This window comes from Aotus nancymaae, unplaced genomic scaffold, assembly GCF_030222135.1.
Source record: "Aotus nancymaae isolate 86718 unplaced genomic scaffold, 86718_ANA_hifiasm-v0.15.2.pri h1tg000075l, whole genome shotgun sequence".
Classification (NCBI taxonomy): domain Eukaryota; kingdom Metazoa; phylum Chordata; class Mammalia; order Primates; family Aotidae; genus Aotus; species Aotus nancymaae.
Window position 1 is genome coordinate 933,103 of NW_026988490.1, and position 20,449 is coordinate 953,551.

Sequence of the window (20,449 nt, forward strand, 5' to 3'; positions counted from 1 at the left end):
TGGGCTCCGGGGCACCATGGGGGTCTTGCAGGGGCTCTCCAACCTTGGAGAGGTGTGTGTGATTCAGCCCACGGGGTGGAGCTGCAGATTTTCAAGGATTGTACCAAACCCATGTCCCTGAATGGCACTGACCCTATTAAGCAATGGGCCATCCCAGTGGTGCCTCTTTGAACCAAGTAGGGGGCGGCACTGTTTCCTTGAGATTGGCTCTAGACTATCTCCGGCTGGTGGCTGATGGTGCTGCAGTCCGACACTGGGACTCGTGGGCTTTGGGCAAAGGATGCAGCCCATATCCCACTGGGGGTCACCTCTTCCTTGTGGGTGATTGGCGGGAAGGGTATCCTCCTGAGGTGGGAAGGCTTGCTATGGAAGGACCTGTCCCGGAAATTTTCCATCCAGGCTGCCTCTGAGCCATGGGGTCATCTCCAGGGGTGCGGGGTCATGGACCCAAGGAAAGGAGAACATATCATGTGTTCCCCTATTGGCTGAGTGTGGCCCCACTCTGTGTGTGGGTGGTGTTGAATGGGGCATGGATGAGGACCCACTAGAGAACTTAAAAACAAGGCCCTAGGGCCCCAGGCTGCAGTTTGCTGTGTGTTGTGGAGCGGGGCTTGGGTGCTCGCCCTCCACACGGGGGCAGGCTGTGCGACTGCTGGATAGGCAGTGCCTGGCATCCGCGCCAGCCTCCTTGGTTGGGCGTGAGATGGTAGGTGACCCTGGCCTGCACCTAGGGGAACAGTACATCCCTGGGGTCCTGTGAGGCAGCTGTCATGTGCAGTGGAGGTGCTCAAGGTGCCTACAGTAGGGCGCAGCCAGGGTGTCCTGCCCAAGCCAGTGACCCACCTGCCCTGTCCTTCCAGGGTTTGATGGTGGGCAGGGCCAAGGTCCCCCGTGTCCATGACATGTCAGTGTTTCACATGGATCCTATCACATGGGTCCACAGTGGGAGAGCAGGCATGAGCAGACACCTCCCCACCCTCTTCCCTGCAGGGAAGCATGAGGTTCCATATGGACACATGACCACCTTTTGTCCCCTAGATGGTGAGACTGAAGGAAACCTTTGTTGGACCCATGGGCCTGGACGAGTGATCATCAGTCAGGTGTGCAGCCCTGGTGAACTGAAGCTCAGGCCCTTCCTGGCTGCCTGGTCTCCTGCACTGAGCTGTGGTGAGCACATCTGAGACCCACTGGATCCATGCGGGGGTGTGGGGGGCAGTGCCCAGAGCTGAGTCAATGATGAGAATCCTATATTGTCCTGAAGAGAGGTGATGACTTAAAAATCATGCTCAATAGGATTACGCTGAGGCCCAGCCTAGGCGAGAATTTTGGAAGAGGACACTGGGATCCCAAGGTCCCCTGGCAGGGCCACTGTATTTTGGGTTGAAGTCCTTGAGGCCCTGAAGGGTATCTGCAGGGTGCCCAACTCTGTCTCTGCACTCCTCTGTGAGGCAGCCCAGGCTCCTTGTGTGGACTTGGTGTTGGCACTCCGGTTCCCTAGGGGCAGGGCAGGTTGGTGGCTCCTCCCTGAGTCCCTTCTTCTTTGTGTCTTTCAGTGAGTGCTTCTGCCCAGGTGGACTCCTGTCCTTGAGAGACATAGGTGAGTGAATCCTGCTGGGGTCTTGTGCCATTACCCAGACCACAGGGTGTTGCTCAGGGTTACCCTTCAGGCCATGAAGGTTTCCTTAGGGAGCCAACCTAAATCCCCATGCGGGATGGATGATTTCTCTAGGAGGATGGCTTCCTTGGAAATTGATCCCAAGAAGGACACCTTCCGTCAAGCTGGCAGGGATAATGGAGGTCCAGGCAGGAAAAGGTTTCTTCAGCCAAATGCAGTGCAGCTCCTAGCTGAGACTTGGTCCATGGGTCAGGCTTGGAGGACTGCCCAGGCCACGTGAGGGGGTCTACAGCGTCTCTGGGTGTTATGGGTGTTATGTGGTAGTTCTCCGCCCCTGAGACTTGCAGGGGGCAGGGTTTGGGTGATTGGGATTACAAAGTCAGGCCGTGAAGATTCCAGGATTGGGCTCAACCCATGGCCTTGAATGGGACCAACCCTGTTGAGCACTGGGCCATCCCAGTGGGGCATCCTTAAGCATGGTGGGGGCGGCGTGGCCTGAGTGATGTTTGGTCAAGGCTGAGCTCTGGCAGTCACCTGCCGATTGGCCCTGGGAATTGTGGGCTTTGGGCCAAGGGTGCAGCGTGTGTTCTGCTGGAGGTCATCCCTTCCCAAAGTGGAGTGGCCGGAAGGGTGGCATCCTGTGGTAGGAGGCACACTGTCCAGGCATACTGTGCTGGCAATTTGCTGCCCAGGCTGCTTCCGAGCCATGGGGTCACCTCCAAGGTGGCAGGGTCTTGAGCTGAAGGAAAGAAGAGGACATCATATGGCTCCTGATTGGCTGAGTGTGGCCCAGCTGTGTTTGAGAGGTATGTGGTGCATGAATGGGGCCCACTAGAGAAGGCACATGGCCCTGGGGCCTCAGGATGAAATTTCTGGTGTGAGGGCACCTGTATGGGTGCATTTCATGCCCAGAGGCAGGTAATGTGATTCTCAGGTCTGCAGCAGCACGTGGCATCCAGGCCAGCCCCCTTGGTTTGCCATGAGCTGATGGTGGCTCTGGCCCTTGCCGGTGGTCCCAGTGTGGCCCAGAGTCGTGTGGAGGCACTGGCATGCACAGTAGAGGTGCTCCAGGGGCCTGCAGTAGGGTGCTGCCTGGGCATCTTGCTCAGATACTGTGACCTGCATGTCCTTTCCTTACAGGATTCAGTGGCAGGGAGGGCCAAGGGTTCCCAGCAATCATGACCATCACTATTTTACATGGATTCCATCTCATGAGTCCATGGAGAGAGAGCATGTGTGAGCCAGCACCCCTGCCCACTTTCCTGCATGGAGGCATGAGGCCCTGTTTGGACACCTGTCCTCCACTTCTCCAAATGTTGACCCCGGAGGAAGACTTGCATCTGGCCCACTGGCCCCGGGCCTGTGTCCCTCAGCCAGGTGCTCAGTCCCTGGTGAGCTAAAGCTCAGGCCCTTCCTAGTGCCCTGGTCTCCTGCACTGAGCTGTGGTGAGCACATCTGGGTTCCACTGCATGCACGCGTTGGGGGCGGGGGGCGGTGCCTTGGGTTGGGTCGATGATGAGAACCTTATATTGTTCTGAAGAGAGGTGATGACTTAAAAATCATGCTCAATAGGATTACGCTGAGGCCCAGCCTAGGGGAGAATTTTGGAAGGGGATGCTGGAAATTACGAGTTCCCTGGCAAGACCACTGTAATTTGGCCAAGAGACCTGGAGGCCCTGAAAGCCATCTGGAGAGGGCCAGCCCTGTCTCTGGGCTCCTCCATGAGGCAGCCCGGGCTCACTATGTGGGCTTGGTTTCGGTGCTCCTGTTACTTGGCGGCAGGGCACTTTGGCGGCTCCTTCCTGATCCCTGATTCTCCCCAATGTCTTTCAGTGAGCTCTTCCACCCAGGAGAGTCCCTGGCATTGACCAGCATAGGTGAGTGAACCTTGCTGGTGTTATGGGCTATGAGCCAGGCAGCATGGGGTCACCAAGTATCAGACATCAGGACAGGAAGGTTTCCTTAGGGAGTTGACCTGAATCCGCTCCATGGAGGGATGGGTTGGTCCTCTAGGAGGGTGGCTTCCTTGGGAATCTGACCCAAGTAGGAATCCTTCCCTGAAGCTATGCAAGAGTGACGGTGGATCAGGCTGGAAAGGGTTTCTTCAGTCTCATGCAGGGCAGCTCCGAGCTGAGACTCGGTGTGCAAGTCTGTCCTCGAAGACCACTCAGGAAAAATGAGCAGGACAACAGGGACTTTGGGGTAACACGGGGTTCACACAGGGGCTCTCTATCCCAGAGAGGGCTGGGCGATCAGGCCCATAGGGTCGGGCTGTGGAGATTCAAGGATTGCGTGCCACTCATGGCCCTGAATGGGACTGACCATGTTGAGCAGTGGGCCATCCCAGTGGTGCCTTCTTGAGCCTGGTGGGGGGCAGCGCAGCTTCAACTGGTTGAGTCAAGGCTGAGCCGTGACTGGGGCTTCATGGTGCTGCAGACCAGCCCTGGGACTCATGGGCTTTGGGCCAAGGGTGCAGCCCACCTGCCACTGGGATCACCCCTTCTTCGATGTCAATGACGAGAAGGGTGGCATCCTGAAGTTGGAAGGCCCTCTCATGAGGAATCTGTCCCGGGAATTTGTCACCATGGTTCATTTCTGAACCATGGGGTCACCTCCAGGGTGAGGGCGTCTTGGGCACAAGGAAATGAGAGGGCGACATGTGTTTCCTGATTGTCTGAGTGTGGTCTGCTCTGTGTTTGGCAGGTGTCTGGGGTGTGGGTGAGGACCCACCAGAGAAAGCAGGTGGCCCTGGGCCCCAGACTGTGATTTATGGTGTGGCTTGGGGAGGGATCCTGGGCTGGCGTCCTCTCCATAGTGGGGAAGGCTGTGCGACAGCCAGGTCGGCAGCAGCAACTGGCATCAGGACCAGGCTCCTTGTTTTGCCATTAGCTGGTTGGTGGTCTCAGCTCTTACCCAGGCTTTCTGTTGTGGTCCAGGATCATGCAGTGGAGCCAGCATGGGCAGTGGAGGTGCTTCAGGGCCTGTAGTAGGGCGCATCCTGGGTGTCTTGCCCAAGCCCAATGACCCGCCTACCCTGTCCTTCCAGGGTTTGGTGGCAGGGAAGGCCAGGGTTTCCCTGGGTCCATGAAGGTCATTATTTCTTATAGATCCCATCACATGGGTCCATGGAGGGATAGCATGTGTGAGGCAGCACCCCCTCCCTGTTTTCCCGCATGGAGGCATGAGGCCCTATTTAAAATCCTGTCCCCCATCCCTGCAGATGATGGGACTTCCTCTCTCCAGAGGAAGACTTGCGTTGAGCCCGCTGACCCCAGGCCAGTGACCATCAGCCAGGTGCCTAGCCCCCAGTGAGCTGAAACTTGGATTCTCCTGGCGCCCTGGTCTTCTGCATTGAGCTTGGTGAGCACATCTGCGTATCACTGGATGCATGTGTGAGGAGGAGGTACCCTGGGCTGGGTCAATGATGAGAACCTTATATTGTCTTGAAGAGAGGTGATGACTTAAAAATCATGCTCAATAGGATTACGCTGAGGCCCAGCCTAGGTGAGAATTTAGGAGGAGGATGCTGGGAATTAGGAGTTCCCTGGCAGGACCACAATATTTTGGGCTCGAGACCTGGAGACTCTGAAGGGCAACTGTAGGGGGCCCAACCCTGTCTCTGTGCTCCTCCGTGAGACACCCAACTTCACTATGTGGGCTTGCTGTCATCGCTCCCGTTACATGTGGGTTGGGCACTTTGATGGCTGCTGTCTGAGCCCCCGCTTTCCCCATGTCTTTCAGTGAGCTCTTCTGCCCAGCAGAGTACCTGGCATTGACCAGCTCAGGTGAGTGGATCCTGCTGGGGTCATGGGGCATGAGCCAGGCTGTGTGGGTTCGCTGAGGGTCACCTTTGAGCCACAAGGGTTTCCTCAGAAGCTGACCTGAATCCCCACTGGAATGGGTTCTCCAGGAGAGAGGATTCCTTGGGAATGGGACCCAAGGAAGATACCTTCCCTGAAGCCCTGCAGGAGTGGTGGTAGTCCAGGCAGTAAAGTGTTTCCTCAGCCCCACGCAGGGTAGCGCCCCACTAAGACTCTGCTCAGGTCAGGCCTCTAGGATGGTCAGGCCACATGAGGGGAACACATGGACTCCAGGGTGCTAAGGGGGTGTTGCGAGGGTCTCTGACCTTGGAGAGGTATGTGTGATTCAGCCCATGGGGCAGGCGATGGATTTTCAAGGATCACACCAAACCCATGGCCTTGAATGGCACTGACCTTAAGCAGTGGGCCATCCCAGTGGTGCCTCCTTGAGCCAAGTGGGAGGCGGCACTGTTTCCCTGAGATTGGCTCTAGACTAGCTCCGGCCGGTGCCTGATGGTGCTGCAGTCCGGCCCTGAGGCTCGTGGGCTTTCACCAAGGGAGCAGCCCATATCCCACTGGGGGTCACCTCTTCATTGTGGGCGAGTAGCGGGAGGGCCCACTATGGAAGGACCTGTCCCAGAAATTTGCCGTCCAGGCTGCTTCTGAGCCATGGGGTCATCTCCAGGGGGCCAGGGTCTTGGCCCAAGGAAAGAAGACATCATGTGTCCCTCAGTTGGCTGAGTGTAGCCCTGCTCTGTGTGTGGGAGGTATTGTATGGGGCAGGGATGGGGACCCACCAGAGAACACACAAGGCCCTTGACCTCAGGCTGTGATTTCTGGTGTGTTGTGGAGCGGGCCCTGGGTGCTCGCCCTCCACACACAGGGGCAGGCTGTGTGACTGCCAGAGGGACAGCGCATGGCGTCAGGGCCAGTCTTCTTGGTTGGCCGTGAGATGGTAGGTGGCCCTTGTCCAAACCCAGGAGGCCGGTACAGCCATGGGATTGTGTGAGGCCGCTGTTGTGGGCAGTGGAGGTGCTTAGGTGCCTGCAGTAGGGCACAGCCAGGGCACCTTGCCCAAGCCCAGTGACCCACCTATCCTATCCTTCCAGTGTTCAAGGGTGGGGAGCACCAAGGTTTCCCCATGTCCGTGACATGCAAAGTTTCACATGGATCCCATCACGTAGGTCCACGGTAGGAGAGCAGGTGTGAGCAGGCATCTCCCCACCCTCTTCCCGGCATGGAAGCATGAGGTTCCTTTTCGACATGTGTCCACCTTCTGTCCTCTAGATGGTGAGACGGGAGGAAGACTTTGATTGGGCCCATTGGTCCTTGGTGGGTGTTTGTCAGGTGGGCAGCCCCTGGTGCGCTGAAGCTCTGGCACTTCCTGGCATCATGGTCTCCTGCACTGAGCTGTGGTGAGCACATCCGGGTATTGCTGGATGCATGCATCGGGAGGGAGGTGCCCTGGATCGGGTCAATGATGAGAACCTTATATTGTCCTGAAGAGAGGTGAATGGCTTAAAAATCATGCTCAATAGGATTACCCTAAGGCCCAGCCTAGGGGAGAATTTTGGAAGAGGATGTTGAGATCCCGAGGTCCCCTGGCATGGCCACTGTATTTTGAGCTGGAGTCCTTGAGGCCCTGAAGAGCATCTACAGGGTGCCCAACCCTGTGTCTGTACTCTTCCATGAGGCAGCTCAAGCTCCTTGTGTGGGCTTGGTGTTGGCACTCCTTTTCCCTGGGGCAGGGCAGGTTGGCAGCTCTTCCTTGAGCCCCTTCTCTGTGTCTTTCAGTGAGCTCTTGTGCCCAGGCGGGCCCCTGTTCTTGAGCGGCATAGGTGAGTGGATCCTGCTGGGGTCATGTGCCATGAGCCATTCGGGGGTGGGAGGGGGAGTCGCTGAGGATCACACTTCAAGCCATGAGGATTTTCTTAGAGAGCTGACCTGAATCCCCACCAGGATGGATGGTTTCTCCAGGATGGCGGCTTCCTTGGAAATTGATCCCAAGAAGGACACCTTTCCTGAAGCCCTGCAGTGGTAACGGAGGTCCAGGCAGGAAAGGGTTGTTTCAACCCAATGCAGTGCAGCTCCTAGCCGAGACTTGGTGCATGGGTCAGGTCTAGAGGACTGCCCAGGCCACATAAGGGGGTCCACAGGGTCTCTGGGGGTTTTGGGTGTTATGTGGGAGCTCTCCATCCCTGAGGCTTGCAGGGGGCAGGGTGTGGGTGATCACGCTTATGGAGTTAGGCTGTGAAGATTCAAGGATCAGGTTCCACCCATGCCCCTGAATGGCCTGTTGAGCAATGGGCCATCCCAGTGGTGACTCCTTGAGCATGGTGGGGATGGTGTGGTCTCAGTGGGGTTGGGTCAGGGCTGAGCTCTGTCAGTCATCTTGTGGTTGGCCCTGGGATTCCTGGGCTATGTGACTGCCAGGTCTTTAGCAGAACATGGCATCCAGGCCACCCTCCTTGGTTTGCTGTGAGCTGATTGGTCGCCCTGTCCCTGTCCGTGGTCCTAGTGCAGCCCAGGGTCATGCGGGGGAGGTGGCATAAGCAGTAGATTTGCTCCAGTGGCATGCAATAGGGTGCAGCCTGGACGTCTTACTCGAATCCCGTGTGACTTGCCTGCCCTGTCCTTCCAGAGTTCGATGGTGGGGAGGGCCGAGGTTCCCCCACGTCCATGACATGTCAGTGTTTCACGTGAATCCAATCACATGGGTCCATGGTGGGAGAGCAGGCATGAGCAGGCTCCTCCCCACCCTCTTCCCCACGTGGAGGTGAGAAGTTCTATTTCGACACATGTCTGCTTCTGTTCCCCAGATGGTGAGACCGGAGGAAAACTTTCATCGGGCTCACTGGCCCTGGCCAAGTTATCATCATCCAGGTGCCCAGCCCTTGGTGCACTGAAGCTCAGGCCCTTCCTTGCACCCTGGTCTCCCGCACTGAGCTTGGTGAGCACAGCTAGGTCCCGCTGGATGCATGCGTGGGGAGGGTGCTGCCCTGAGTTGGGTCAATGATGAGAACCTTATATTTCTCTGAAGAGAGATGATGACTTAAAAATCATGCTCAATAGGATTACGCTGAGGCCCAGCCTAGGGGAGAATTTTGGAAGAGGATGCTGGGATCCCGAGGTCCCCTGGCAGGGACACTGTGTTTTTGGCTGGAGACCTTGAGGCCCTGAACGGCATCTCGGGGCCGGGGCAGGGATGGGGGCAGCTTTGTCTCTGCGCTTCTCTGTGAAGCAGCCCAGACTGCCTGTGCAGGCTTGTGTCTGTGCTCTGGTTCCATGAGCCTCCATTCTCTCCTTGTGTCTTTCAGTGAGCTCTTCCACGCAGGTCGGGCCCCCAGACATTGACCGGCATAGGTAAGTGGTCCTGCAGGTCATGGGCCATCAGCCAGGCCATGTGGGGTCACCAAGGGTCGGCCTTTGGGACAGGAGGGTTTCCTCAGGCAGCCTACCAGAATCTGCACTGTGGAGGGAGCATTGGTCCTCCAGGAGGGCAGCTTCCTAGGGAATCAGAACCCAGGGCATCTTCCCCGGAGCTCTGCAGGGATGACGGTGGTCCAGGCAGGAGAGGGTTCCTTCCATCTCATGCAGGGCAGCCCCCAGCTGAGTCTTGGTGTGCTGGTCTGGCCTCGAGGACTGACCAGGCCACATGAAGGTGGCCACAGGGACTGTGGGACGCCATGGGGTCACAGAGGAGCTCTCCATTCCTGGAGGAAGGTGGGCATAGGACCCATGGAGTCTAGCTGCAGAGATTCAAGGATTGCACAGGACTTACTGCCCTGAATGGGACCGACCCTGTTGAGCAATGTGCCATCCCGTGGCGCCTCTTTGAACCTGGAGTGGGTGGTGCTATTTCCCTAGGTTTAAGTCAAGGCTGAGCTCTGGCTGGCACGGACCCACCAGAGAAAGCATGTGGTCCTGGCACCCCAGGTTGTGATTTCCAGGACGTGCTGGGATAGGGCACCTGGGTGAGTGCCCACTGTGAACAGGGACAGGCTATGCGACTGCCAGCTTTGTAGCGGCATCTGGCATCTGATCCAGCCTCCTTGGTTGGCCATGAGCTGATTGGTGGCCTTGGCCTGTGCCTAGTAGACCTGGCGTGACCCTGGTGTCATGCAGAGGAGATGGCATGGGCAGTGGAAGTGCCCGTGGGGCCTGCAGTAAGGTATACCCGGGGCTTCTTGCCTGAGCCCAGTGACCCGCCTGCCCTGTTCTTTCATTATTCACTGGCTCAGAGAGCACAGGGTGCCCTGCATCCGTGACAGGCCAGTGTTCTGCATGGATCTCATCACATGGGCCCACGGAAGGCAAGCTTCCCTGAGCCGCCATGCCCCCCCCTTCTACCCCCATGGAGGTGTGAGGTTGTGTTTGGACACCTGTCCTAATCCTCTTTCCCCAGATGTTGAGCCCCGAGGAAGACTTGTATTGGGCCTAATGGCCCCAGGCCAGAGACCGTCAGCCAGGTGCCCAGCCCCTGGTGCACTGAAGCGTGGGCCCTTCTTGGTGCCCTGGTCTTCTGCATTGAGCTGTGGTGAGTACATCCAGGTCCTGCTGTGTGCATGTGCAGGGAGGGGGTGCCCTGTGTTGGGTCGATAATGAGAACCTTATATTGTCTGGAAGAGAGGTGATGACTTAAAAATCATGCTCAGGCCCGCTGAGGCCCAACCTAGGTGAGAATTTTGAAGAGGATGCTGGGAATTGGGAGTTCCCTGGCAGGACCACTGTATATTGGGCCAGAGACCCGAAGGCTCTCAAGGGTGTCTGGAGGGGCCCAACCCTGTCTCTGTGCTCCTCCGTGAGGCACCCAGGCTCACTATGTGGGCTTGGTGTGGGCACTCCTGTTACCCAGGGATGGGGCACTTTGGCGGCTCCTTCCTGAGCCCCTGTTGTCCCCTGCGTCTTTCAGTGAGCTCTTCCGCCCAGCAGAGCCCCTGGCATTGACTAGCATAGGTGAGTGGATCCTGCTGGAGTCATGGGCCATGAGCCAGGTTGTATGCGTTTGCCGAGGGTCACCCTTCAGCCACAAGGGATTCTTCATGAGGTCACCTGAATCTCCACTTGGGTTGGGTTCTTCACAATAGAGACTTACTTGGGAATCAGACCCAAGGATGAGACCTTCCCTAAAACCCTGCAGGGGTGGTGGTGGTCCAGGCAGTAAAGGGTTTCATCAGCCCCACACAGGGCTGTGCCCCGCTAAGATTCAGTGCTCAGGTCAGGCCTCTAGGACGGCCAGGCCACATGAGGGGTCCACACGCGCTCCAGGGCACCAAGGGAGTCTTTCGGGGGTCTCTGACCTTGGAGAGGTATGTGCAATTCAGCCCATGGGGTCGGGCGATGGATTTTCAAGAATCGCACCAAACCCATGTCCCTGAATGGCACTGACCCTATTCAGCAATGGGCCATCCCAGTGGTGCCTGTTTGAGCCAAGTGAGAGGGTGGCTCTGTTTTCCTGAGATTACCTCTAGACTGGCTCTGGCCAGCGCCTGATGGTGCTGCAGTCCAGCCCTGGGACTAGTGGGCTTTGGGCCAAGGGAGCAGCCCATTTCCCACTGGGGGTCACCTCTTTCTTGTGGGTAGTTAGAGGGAAGGGTGTCCTCCTGAGGTGGAAAGGCCTGCTGTGTAAGGACCTGTCAGGGATGTTTTCCGTCCAGGCTGCCTCTGAGCCATGGGGTCATCTCCAGGGGGCCGGGGTCTTGGCCCAAGGAAAGGAGAAGACATCATGTGTTTCCCGATTAGCTGAATGTGGCCCACTCTGTTTATGGGAGGTATTGAATGGGGCATGGATTGGGACCCACCAGAGAATCCATGAGGCCCTGGGGCCCCAGGCCATGATTTCTGGTGTGTTGTGGAGCAGAACTGGGGTGCTTGCCCTCCACACACGGGGTAGGGTTTGCGACTGCCAGATTGGCAGTGCCTGGCATTCGGACCAGCCTCCTTGGTTGGCCATGAGCTTATAGGTGGCTCTGGCCTGCACCCAGGGTGCCGGTACAGTCCTGGGGTAGTGGGAGGCAGCTGGCGTGGGCAGTGGAGGTGCTCAAGTGTCTGCAGTAGGACACAGCCAGGGCTTTTTGCCCAGGCCCAGTGACCTGCCTGTCCTGTCCTTCCAGGGTTCGGTGGTGGGAATGGCCAAGATTCCCCCATGTCCATGATAAGTCAGTGTTTCACATGGATCCCATCACATGGGTCCACGGTGGGAGAGCAGGCATGAGCTGGCACCCCCCGAACCCCCTTCCCCACATGGAAGCATGAGGTTCCATTTTGACACATGTTCACCTACTGTCCCTACATGGTGAGACTGGAGGAAGACTTTTGTTGGGCCCACTGGCTCTGGTCGAGTGGTCATCAGTCAGGTGCCCAGGCCTTGCTGTGCTGAAGCTCAGGCCTTTCCTGGTGCTCAGGTCTCCTGCACTGAGCTGTGGTGAGCACATCCAGGTCCTGCTGGATACATGGCTCAGGGAATGGGGTGCCCTGAGTTGGGTCACTGATGAGAACCTTATACTTTCCTGAAGAGAGATGATGACTTAAAAATATGCTCAATAGGATTACGCTGAGACCCAGCCTAGGGGAGAATTTTGAAAGAGGACATTGGGATCCTGAGGTCGCCTGGCAGGGCCACTGTATTTTGGGCTGGAGTCGTTGAGGCCCCAGAGGGCATCTGTGGGGTGCCCAACCCTGTCTCTGCATTTCTCCATGTGGCAGTCCAGGCTCCCTGTGTGGGCTTGGTGTTGGCTCTCCGGTTCCCTGGGGGGCAGGGCAGGTTGGCAGCTCCTCCCTGAGCCCCATTCTTCCCTGTGTCTTTCAGTGAGCTCTTCTGCCCAGGCGAGATCCTGGCCTTGAGCGGCATAAGTGAGTGAATTCTGCTGGGGTCATGGGCAATGAGCCAAGCCACGGGGAGTTGCTCAGGGTCACCCCTCAGGCCACAAGGGTTTCCTTAGGGAGCCAACATGAATCCCCTCCAGGGACAGATGGTTTCTCCAGGAGGGCGGCTTCATTGGAAATTGATCCCAAGAAGGACACTTCTCTGAAGCCCTGCAGGAGTAACAGAGGTCCTGGCAGGAAAGGGTTCCTTCACCCAACACATTGCAGCTCCTAGCTGAGACTTGGTGCATGGGTCAGGCCTGGAGGACTTTCCAGGCCAAGTGAGGTGGTCTACAGGGTCTCTGGGCTTATGAGTATTATGCGAGAGCTCTCCATCCATGAGGCTTGCAGAGGTGCAGCGTGTGGGTGATCGGGCTATGGAGTCAGGCTGTGAAGATTCAAGGATTGGGCTCCACTTATGGCCCTCAATGGGACCGACCCTGTTGAGCGATGGCCCATCCCAGTGGTCCCTTCTTGAGCATGGTGGGGGCGGCGTGGCCTCAGTTCGGTTGGGTCAAGGTTACATTCTGGCAGTCACCTGGTGGTTGGCCCTGGGAATTGTGGATTTTGGGCCAGGGGTGTAGCCCATGTTCCACTGGAGGTCATCCCTTCCCAAAGTGGAGTGTCCAGAAGGGTGGCATCCTGTGGTGGAATGCTCACTGTCAAGAGCCCTGGGCTGGCAATTTGCTGCCCAGGCTGTTTCTGACCCATGGGGTCACCTCCAAGGTGGCAGGGTCTTGAGCCAAAAGAAAGGAAAGGACATCATGTGGTCCCTGATTGACTGAGCATGGCCTAGCGCTGTGTTTGGGAGGTTTGCAGTACATAAATGGGGACCCACCAGAGAAGGCACGTGGCCCTGGAGCCCCAGGATGTGATTTCTGGTGTGAGCTTGTAGAGGGTACCAGGACGGGTGCATTCATGTGACTGCCAGGTCTGCAGTGACACGTGGCATCCAGGCCAGCCTCCTTGGTTTGCCGTGAGCTGATTGGTGGCCCTGGCCTTGTCCAGTGGTGCCAGTGTGGCCCAGAGTCGTGCGGTGGTGCTGGTGTGGGCAGTGGAGGTGCTCCAGAGGCCTGCAGTAGGGTGCAGCCTGGGTGTCGTGCCCAAATTCTGTGATCTGCCTGCCCTGTCCTTCCAGGGTTCAGTCGCAGGTAGGGCCAAGGGTTCCCCGCATTCATGACCATCACTGTTTTACATGGATCCCATTCATGAGTCCGTGAAAAGAGAGCATGTGTGAGCCAGCACCCAGGCTCACTTTCTTGCATGGAGGCATGAGGCCCTCTTTGCATACCAGTCCCACACTGCTCCAGATTGGGACCCCGGAGGGAGATTTGCATCTGGCCCACTGGCCTTGGGCAGTGTCCCTGAGCCAGGTGCTCAGACCCTGGTGAGCCAAAGCTCAGGCCCTTCCTGGCACCCGGGTTTCCTGCTGAGCTGTGGTGAGCACATCTGATTCCCGCTGGATCCATGCGTGTGGGTTGGGGGTGGTGCCCTGGGTAGGGTCAATGATGAGAACCTCATATTGTCCTGAAGAGAGGTGATGACTTAAAAATCATGCCGAATAGGATTATGCTGAGGCCCAGCCTAGGGGAGAATTTAGGAAGAGGATGCTGGGAATTAAGAGTTTCCTGGCAGGGCCACTGTATTTTGGGAAAGAGACCTGGAGGCTCTGAAGGGCATCTTGAGGGTGCCCAAGCCTGTCTTTGCTCCTTCGTGAGGCAACCCAGACTCACTATCTGGGCTTGGTTTCCTCGCTGCCGTTACTCGGGGACAGGGCACATTAGCAACTCCTTCCTGAACCCCATTCTCCCCTGTGTTTCAGTGAGCTCTTCCGCCCAGCAAAACCCCTGGCATTGACCTGCATAGGTGAGTGGATCCTGTTGGGGTCATGTGTCATGAGCCAGGCAGCGTCAGGTCACCAAGTATCAGACTTAAGGACAGGAGAGTTTCCTCAGGGAGTTGATCTGAATCCCCACTGTAGAGGGATGGGTTGGCTTCCTTGAGAATCTGACCCAACGAGGACGCATTCCCTGAAGCCCTGCAGGGGTGACCGTGGACCAAGCTGGAAAGGGTCTCCTCAGTCTCACTCAGGGCGGCTCCCAGCTGAGACTCGGTGTGCAAGTCTGTCCTTGAGCACTACGCAGGAAAAATGAGTGGGACAACAGGGACTTTGGGGTGACACGGGGTTCACACAGGGGCTCTCTATCCCGGAGAGGGCTGGGCGATCAGGCCCATGGGGTCGGGCTGTGGAGATTCAAGGATTGCGTGCCACTCATGGCCCTGAATGGGACCGACCCTGTTGAGCAGTGGGCCATCCCAGTGGTGCCTTCTTGAGCCTGGTGGAGGGCAGCGCAGCTTTAGCTGGTTGGGTCAAGGCTGAGTCGGGGCTGGTGCTTCGTGGTGCTCAGGCCGACCCTGGGACTCGTAGACTTTGGGCAAGGGTGCAGCCCACCTGCCGCTGGGGGTCATCCCTTCTTTGAGATCAGTAGCAGGAAGGGTGGCATCCTGAGGTTGGAAGACCCCTTCATGAGGGACCTATCTCGGGAATTTGTTGCCCCGGCAGCTTCTGAGCCATGGAGTCAACATCCAGGGTGGCAGAATTTGGGCCCAAGAAAAGGAGAGGGCACCATGTGGCTCCTGATTGTCTGAGTGTGGCCCAGCTCTGTGTTTGGCAGGTGTCTGGAGTGTGGATGAGGACCCATCAGAGAAAGCAGGTGACCCTGGGCCCCAGGCTGTGATTTATGGTGTGGCTTGGGGAGGGAGCCTGGGCTGACATACAGGGGAAGGCTGTGTGACAGCCAGGTTGGTAGCAGTGCCTGGCATCAGTGCCAGCCTCCTTGGTTGGCTGTAAGCTGGTTGGTGGCCTCAGCTCCTGCCCAGGGTTTCTGCTGTGGTCCAGGATTGTGCAGTGGAGCCAGCATGGGCAGTGGACGTGCTCCAGGGGCCTGTGTAACACGCAGCCTGGGCATCTTGCCTGTGCCCAGTGACCCGCCTACCTGTCCTTCCAGGGTTCGGTGGTTGGTGAGGGCCAAGAGTTCTCTGGGTCTATGACCGTCATTATCTCATATAGATTCCATCACATGGGTCCATGAAGGGAGAGCATGTGTGAGCCAGCACTCCTCCCCGCTTTCCCACATGGAGGCATGAGGGCCTGTGTAAACACCTGCCTGTCTCCACTCCCTTCAGGTGGTGAGCCCATAGGAAGTTTTGCTTTGAGCCTGCTGGCCCCAGGCCAGTGGCCATCAGCCAGGTGCCCAGCCCCCGATGAGCTGAAGGTGGGGCCCTCCTGGCACCCTGGTCTCCTGCATTGAGCTTGGTGAGCACATCTGGATCTTGCTGGATGCGTGTGTGGGGAGGGATGCCCTGGGTTGGGTCAATGATGAGAAACTTACATGTCTTGAAGAGAGGTGATGACTTAAAAATCATGCTCAATAGGATTACGCTGAGGCCCAGCCTAGGTGAGAATTTTGGAGGAGGATGCTGGGAATTAGGAGTTCCCCGGCAGGACCACTGTATTTGGGCTCTAGACCTGGAGGCTCTGAAGGGCATCTGGAGGGGGCCCAACCCTGTCTCTGTGCTCCTCCATCAGGCAGCCCAGGCTCACTCTGTGGGCTTGCTGTTGGTGCCCCTGTTTCCCGGGGGTAGGGCACTTTGACAGCTCCTTCCTGAGCCTCCATTCTCCCCTGTGTCTTTCAGTGAGCTCTTCTGCCCAGCAGAGCCCCTGACATTAACCAGCACAGGTGAGTGGACCCTGCTGGGGTCATGGGGCATGAGCCAGGCTGTGTGGGTTCACTGAGGGTCCCGCTTCAGCCACAAGGGTTTCCTCAGTAGCTGACCTGAAACCCCACTGGGATGGGTCCTCTAGGAGAGAGGCTTCCTTGCGAATCAGACCCAAGGAATGATACCTTCCTTGAAGCCCTGCGGGGGTGGCGGTGGTCCAGGCAGTAAAAGGTTTCCTCAGCCCCACACAGGGCAGTGCCCCACTAAGACTCAGTGCTCAGGTCAGTCCTCTAGGACGGCCAGACCACATGCGGGGACCACAAGGGCTCCAGGGCACCAAGAGGTTCTTATGGGGGCTCTCCGATCTTGGAGAGGGGTGTGCAATTCAGCCCATGGGGTTGGGCTGCAGATTTTCCAGGATTGCACCAAACCCATGGCACTCAATGGGACCAACCATATTAATCTGTGGGCCATCCCAGTGGTGCCTCTTTAAGCCAAGTGGGGTGCGGCGCTGTTTCCCCGAGATTGCCTCTAGACTAGCTCCGGCCAGCAGCTGATGGTGCTGCAGTCCAGCCCTGGGACTCATGGGTTTTTGCCAAGTGTACAGCCAATGTCCCACTGGGGGTCACCTCTTCCTGGTGGGCAAGTGACGGGAAGGGTGTCCTCCTGAGGTTGGAGGGCCCACTGTGGAAGGACCTGTCCCAGAAATTTTCCATCCAAGCTGCCTCTGAGTCATGGGGTCATCTCCAGTGGGCAGGGTCTTGGGCCCAAGGAAAGGAGAAGACATCATGTGTCCCCTGATTGGCTGAGTGTGGCCCCGCTCTGTGTGTGGGAGGTATTTTATGGGGCATGGATTGGGACCCACCAGAGAACCTACAAGGCCCTGTGGCCCCAGGCTGTGATTTCTAGTGTGTTGTGGAGCAGGGCCTGGGTGTTCGCCTTCCACACACGGGGCCAGGCTGTGTGACTGCCAGATTGGCAGTGCCTGGCATCTGGGCCAGCCTCCTTGGTTGGCCATGAGATGGTAGGTGGCCCTGGCCTGCACTCAGGGGAACAGCACATCCCTGGGTTTGGGTAAGGCAGCTGGTGGGGGCAGTGGAAGTGCTCAGGGTGCCTGCAGTAGGGAGCATTGAAGGCGTCTTGCCCAAGCCCAGTGACCCACCTGCCTTGTCCTTCCAGGGTTCGATGGTGAGGAGGGCCAAGGTTCCCACACATCCATGACATGTCAGTGTTTCACAAAGATCCCATCCCCGCCCTTCCCCAAATGGCATGAGCAGCACCTCCCCGCCCTGCCCCAAATGGAGGCATGAGGTTCCATATGGACACATGTCCACCCACTGTCTCCTAGATGGTGAGACCGGAGGAGAATTTTCACTGGGCCCACTCAACCTGGGCGAGTGTTCATCAGCCAGGTGCCCAGCCCTTGCTGTGCTGAAGCTTGGGCCTTTCCTGGCACTCTGATCTCCTGCACTGAGCTGTGGTGAGCACGTCCGGGTCCCGCTCATGCATGTGTGTGGTGGGGGGTGCCCTGAATTGGGTCAATGATGAGAACCTTATATTGTCCTGAAGAGAGGTGATGACTTAAAAATCATGCTCAATAGGATTACGCTGAGGCCCAGCCTAGGGGAGAATTGTGGAAGAGGATGCTGGGAATTACGAGTTCCCAGGCAGGACCACTGTATTTTGGGCTAGAGACCTGGAGGCTCTGAAGGGCATCTTGGGGTGCCCAAGCCTGTCTCTGTGCTCTTCCGTGAGACAGCCCAGGCTCACTATGTGGGCTTGGTGTCATGGCTGCCTTTACCCAGGGGCAGGGCACTTTAGCGGCTCCTTCCTGAGCCCCCATTCTCCCCTGTGCCTTTCAGTGAGCTCTTCTGCCCAGCAGAGCCCCTGACGTTGACCAGCATAGGTGAGTGGATCCTGCTGGGGTCATGGGCCATGAGCCAGGCAGCCTGGGGTCACCAAGTATCAGATGTCAGGACAGGAGGGTTTCCTCAGGGAGCCGACCTGAATCCCCACCGTGGAGGGATGGGTTGGTCTTCCAGGAGGGTGGCTTCCTTGAGAATCTGACGCACAGAGAACACATTCCCTGAAGCCCTACATAGGTGACGGTGGACCAGGCTGGAAAGGGTCTCTTCAGTCTCACCCAGGGCAGCTCCCAGCTGAGACTCTGTGTGCAAGTCTGTCCTTGAGGACCACTCAGGAAAAATGATCAGGACAGCAGGGGCTCTGGGGTCCCATGATGATCACAGGGACTCTCCATCCTGGAGAGGGCTGGCGATCAGGCCCATGGGGTCGGGCTGTGGAGATTCAAGGATTGCATGCCGCTCATGGCCCTGAATGGGACCGACCCTGTTGAGCAGTGGGCCATCCCAGTGGTGCCTTCTTGCGCCTGGTGGGTGGCAGTGCGGCTTCGGCTGGTTGGGTCAAGGCTGAGCTGTGGCTGGTGCTTCGTGGTGCTCAGGTAGGCCCTGGGACTCATGGGCTTTGGGCAAGAGTGCAGCCCTCCTGCCACTGGGGGTCATCCCTTCTTCAAGGTCAATGGTGGGAAGGGTGGCATCCTGAGATTGGAAGGCCCCTTCATGAGGGACCTGACCTGGCAATTTGTTGTCCAGGCAGCTTCTGAGCCATGGGGGTCACCTCCATGGTGGCCAGGTCTTGGGCCAAAGAAAAGGAGAGGGCACCATGTGGTTCCCGATTGTCCGAGTGTGGCCCAGCTCTGTGTTTGGCAGGTGTCTGGGTGTGGATGAGGACCCACCAGAGAAAGCAGGAGTCCTGGGCCCCAGGCTGTGATTTCTGGTGTGTGCTTGGAGAGGGAGCCTGGGCTGGTGTCCTCCTCATACAGGGGAAGGCTGTGCGACAGCCAGGTTGGCAGCAGCACCTGGCATCAGGGCCAGGCTCCTTGTTTTGCCATTAGCTGGTTGGCCTCAGCTCTTACCCAGGGTTTCTGTTGTGGTCCAGGGTTGTGCAGTAGAGCCAGCATGGGCAGTGGAGGTGCTTCAGGGCCTGCAGTAGGGCACATCCTGGGCGTCCTGCCCAAGCCTGGTGACCTGCCTACCCTTCACTTCCAGGATTCAGTGGCAGGGAGGGCCAGGGTTTCCCTGGGTCCATGAAGGTCATTATTTCTTTCTTTTTTTTTTTTTTTGAGACGGAGTTTCACTCGTTACCCAGGCTGGAATGCAATGGCGCGATCTCGGCGCACCGCAACCTCTGCCTCCTGGGTTCAGGCAATTCTCCTGCCTCAGCCTCCCGAGTAACTGGGATTACAGGCACGCGCCACTATGCCCAGCTAATTTTTTGTATTTTTTAGTAGAGTCGGGGTTTCACCATGTTGACCAGGATGGTCTCGATCTCTTGACCTCGTGATCCACCCGCCTCGGCCTCCCAAAGTGCTGGGATTACAGGCTTGAGCCACCGCGCCCGGCCGGTCATTATTTCTTATAGATCCCATCACATGGGTCCATGGAGGGAGAGCATGTGTGAGCCAGCACCCCCTCCCTGTTTTCCCGGATGGAGGCATGAGGCCCTATTTAAAATCCTGTCCCCGATCCCTGCAGATGATGGGACTTCCTCTCTCCAGAGGAAGACTTGCGTTGAACCCGCTGACCCCAGGCCAGTGGCCATCAGCCAGGTGCCTAGCCCCCAGTGAGCTGAAACTTGGATTCTCCTGGCGCCCTCGTCTCCTGCATTCAGCTTGGTGAGCACATCTGCGTATCACTGGATGCGTGTGTGAGGAGGAGGTACCCTGGGCTGGGTCAATGATGAGAACCTTATATTGTCTTGAAGAGAGGTGATGACTTAAAAATCATGCTCAATAGGATTACGCTGAGGCCCAGCCTAGGTGAGACTTTAGGAGGAGGATGCTGGGAATTAGGAGTTCTATGGCAGGACCACTGTATTTTGGGCTAGAGATCTGGAGGCTCTGAAGGGCAACTGTAGGGTGCCCAACCCTGTCTCTGCACGCCTCCATGAGGCAGCCCAGGCTCACTGTGAGGGCTCCATGTCATTGCTGCCATTACCCGGGGGTTGGGCACTTTGGCGGCTCCTTCCTGAGCCCCCATTCTCCCCTGTGCCTTTCAGTGAGCACTTCGGCCCAGCAGAGCCCCTGGCATTGACCAGCACAGGTGAGTGGACCCTGCTGGGGTCATGGGGCATGAGCCAGGCTGTGTGGGTTCGCTGAGGGTTCCCCTTCAGCCACAAGGGTTTCCTCAGAAGCTGACCTGAAACCCCACTGGGATGGGTCCTCCAGGAGAGAGGCTTCCTTGGGAATGAGACCCAAGGAGGATACCTTCCCTGAAGCCCTGCAGGGGTGGCGGTGGTCCAGGCAGTAAAGGGTTTCCTTAGCTCCACACAGGGCAGTGCCCCACTAAGACTCAGTGCTCAGGTCAGGTCTCTTGGACAGCCAGGCCACATGAGGGGGCTCTCCGACCTTGGAGAGATGTGTGTGATTCAG

General features: G+C 57.6%; 1 long non-coding RNA gene, 10 other non-coding genes and 1 pseudogene across 11 annotated transcripts; all 12 read left to right on the plus strand.

The window, feature by feature from the left end:
* The first annotated feature begins 1,227 nt into the window (after window positions 1–1,227).
* Window positions 1,228–1,309, plus strand: LOC135271108 (small nucleolar RNA SNORD115). The gene has a single exon (XR_010339222.1). It is a non-coding gene; the product is annotated as a small nucleolar RNA SNORD115 (small nucleolar RNA).
* Window positions 1,310–3,121: 1,812 nt separating this feature from the next.
* Window positions 3,122–3,203, plus strand: LOC135271198 (small nucleolar RNA SNORD115). The gene has a single exon (XR_010339301.1). It is a non-coding gene; the product is annotated as a small nucleolar RNA SNORD115 (small nucleolar RNA).
* A 1,827-nt stretch (window positions 3,204–5,030) lies between these two features.
* LOC135271179 (small nucleolar RNA SNORD115) lies at window positions 5,031–5,112 on the plus strand. Its single transcript, XR_010339282.1, has one exon. It is a non-coding gene; the product is annotated as a small nucleolar RNA SNORD115 (small nucleolar RNA).
* A 1,774-nt stretch (window positions 5,113–6,886) lies between these two features.
* Window positions 6,887–6,969, plus strand: LOC135271118 (small nucleolar RNA SNORD115). The gene has a single exon (XR_010339231.1). It is a non-coding gene; the product is annotated as a small nucleolar RNA SNORD115 (small nucleolar RNA).
* A 1,452-nt stretch (window positions 6,970–8,421) lies between these two features.
* LOC135271215 (small nucleolar RNA SNORD115) lies at window positions 8,422–8,503 on the plus strand. The gene has a single exon (XR_010339318.1). It is a non-coding gene; the product is annotated as a small nucleolar RNA SNORD115 (small nucleolar RNA).
* Window positions 8,504–10,007: 1,504 nt separating this feature from the next.
* LOC135271122 (small nucleolar RNA SNORD115) lies at window positions 10,008–10,084 on the plus strand (annotated as a pseudogene).
* A 1,812-nt stretch (window positions 10,085–11,896) lies between these two features.
* Window positions 11,897–11,977, plus strand: LOC135271116 (small nucleolar RNA SNORD115). The gene has a single exon (XR_010339229.1). It is a non-coding gene; the product is annotated as a small nucleolar RNA SNORD115 (small nucleolar RNA).
* Window positions 11,978–13,778: 1,801 nt separating this feature from the next.
* On the plus strand, window positions 13,779–13,860 carry LOC135271112 (small nucleolar RNA SNORD115). The gene has a single exon (XR_010339225.1). It is a non-coding gene; the product is annotated as a small nucleolar RNA SNORD115 (small nucleolar RNA).
* A 1,789-nt stretch (window positions 13,861–15,649) lies between these two features.
* On the plus strand, window positions 15,650–15,730 carry LOC135271111 (small nucleolar RNA SNORD115). The gene has a single exon (XR_010339224.1). It is a non-coding gene; the product is annotated as a small nucleolar RNA SNORD115 (small nucleolar RNA).
* A 1,596-nt stretch (window positions 15,731–17,326) lies between these two features.
* Window positions 17,327–20,123, plus strand: LOC110569058 (uncharacterized). The gene is made up of 4 exons (XR_002479218.2): window positions 17,327–17,479; window positions 17,862–17,905; window positions 19,554–19,693; window positions 20,077–20,123. It is a non-coding gene; the product is annotated as an uncharacterized LOC110569058 (long non-coding RNA).
* LOC135271182 (small nucleolar RNA SNORD115) lies at window positions 17,535–17,616 on the plus strand. Its single transcript, XR_010339285.1, has one exon. It is a non-coding gene; the product is annotated as a small nucleolar RNA SNORD115 (small nucleolar RNA).
* LOC135271180 (small nucleolar RNA SNORD115) lies at window positions 19,749–19,830 on the plus strand. The gene has a single exon (XR_010339283.1). It is a non-coding gene; the product is annotated as a small nucleolar RNA SNORD115 (small nucleolar RNA).
* Window positions 20,124–20,449: the final 326 nt, after the last annotated feature.